Here is a 1950-nt window from a genome sequence, read left to right as displayed (position 1 = left end):
CGCGGGGCGCGCGCTGCTCAATTCCATACGATTGCCAGCTTCTTTCTCACTTGTTTACTGTAATATCGGGCGTGTTTTTATTTATCTAATTTTATATTCAGTTATAACCATAGTAGGTTAGCTAATATACGACAGGTGTCATCCCTGGTGCTGCAGTGGAACTTCTCCTTTCTCTTGGATAACATAATGCTGTGAGTCTGTCTCCCCTGTCTTTCAGATGCACAGTCTTCTTCCTTTTTTTTTAGGACTGTTACAGGTTTCTCTAATTCACAATTGAAATCAGGTGTTTGTTCAACCTGGGGGAGACTTTTAAAATATTGAAACAAAGAGTAACTTCCTCACCCTGTCTGGCTGTGAGCGTGTTGGGACGGGACTTGTCACCCGCAGCCGGGTGTCTGTATACTGTATAAAAGAGGTGTAAACTCCGCTCCGCTGCGCCCCGGCCGCGCGGCCTCCCCAGCCCGCCCCGAGCAGCGCGGGGCAGGCGGGCGCTGCCCCCGGGGGGCTCCGGGGGGCTCCGGGCTGCCGGGGGGCCCCGCAAAGCTCTTGGAAAGGGGGGGGCCGCAGCTTCTTACTCTAGTGGAGTTTTTACACCGTGCTGTAACATTTGAACTTTCACAAGAGATGTAATAATTTTGATAATAAAAATACTTAACTTGAAAACCAGAATTTGGGAAAGTCTCTGTTTTCTTACTGCTTCCAATGCCGTGGCTGGGGCAGGTGCCGCAGTTTCCCCCGTTTCCAGGCTGTTTCCTGGATGTGGGGGCAGCGCTTTTGACCGGCCCACGTGTGGTTTTCCGGGCGCTCGTGCTGCTGCTTGTGGCTTCAGTGCTGCCTGGTTTCCCTCGGAGGGCCCTGCTGGACCCAGACCTAGAGCCCGGGAGCGCCCGTGGCGCCGGGGCCGGCGGCCCATGGGTGCTGCTGCCATCTGGGCGCTGCAGCCCACACTGAGGCAGCGCCCTGCAAGGAGCCCTGCTCCCAGCGCTGCAGCCTCGTCCCCCGTGGGCCAGGGTTCCCCTGCAATCCCAAGGGAGTCCCCGGGCACGTCTGGATCCGCGGTCCCAGCCGGGTGGTGCCGCCGCAGCCGTGGGCTTCCCGGAATGGCCTGTCCTGGGCAGAGCTGCTGTCTCCCCGAGGAAGCCGCCAGGGCCGCCGCACAGCCCAGCTGCACCGCGTGCCTGTCCCAGCGGGGAGAGCAGCCCGTCCCTGGGGCGGCGGCGGACACGGGGCTGCTGCTCCAGCGGGACACAGGGCTCCTTCCCCAGGGTTTTACCCAGCCTGAGGTGAGAGTTTTCCCCGTTCCCTATGGGGCATTTCCCCTGTGCCAGCCTGGCTGTTCCTCTTGTCCCATCCCGTTGTTGGCCAGAAGAGGCCGGCTCCATCCCTGCCCCATCCCAGCGCCGGCCTCAGCCGCCCCTCCCGGCTCGCGGTCCGCCTGTTTGCGGCCAGCCCCCACACCCCGCGCGGCCGCCCCGAGTCGCAGCCACAGCCCCGGCTCCGAGCTCATCTGGTTCGAATTATATTTTTCAATAAGGTTTTGTGAAACACTGTATCAAACTTTGTACTAAAATACAGATATATTACAGCTACTGTATTCCTTTCTCCACTGATTTTGTTCCGGTGCGGTTTGTTTTCCAATGGGATCGGTAACGGCGGCGGGGCCAGGCCCGCGGGGCCGCTCCGGGCGCAGCGGGGCCGGGATAATGGGCGCCAGCCCCATGGCAGGTGTGTGGGAGCCCCCGGAGCCGGGCGGTCCCGGGCCGCCTTTGGGGCCGGCTCCGTCTCCCCGCGCCGTCCCGCCGGGCGCAGCGGCTGCGCGGGCTGGGTCACGGCTCCTGCGTAGCCCTTCATCGCCTTTCCCAGCGGCGGCTCCTCGTCCCACTCGGCTCCGTGGGCCTTATTGCAGCGCCCGGTGCGGCCGGCAGAGCCGCGGCCCCGCGCGCTGGAGGC

This window comes from Nothoprocta perdicaria, unplaced genomic scaffold (assembly GCF_003342845.1).
Source record: "Nothoprocta perdicaria isolate Ctin4 unplaced genomic scaffold, notPer1 scaffold_9, whole genome shotgun sequence".
Classification (NCBI taxonomy): domain Eukaryota; kingdom Metazoa; phylum Chordata; class Aves; order Tinamiformes; family Tinamidae; genus Nothoprocta; species Nothoprocta perdicaria.
This window is presented reverse-complemented; position numbering follows the sequence as displayed.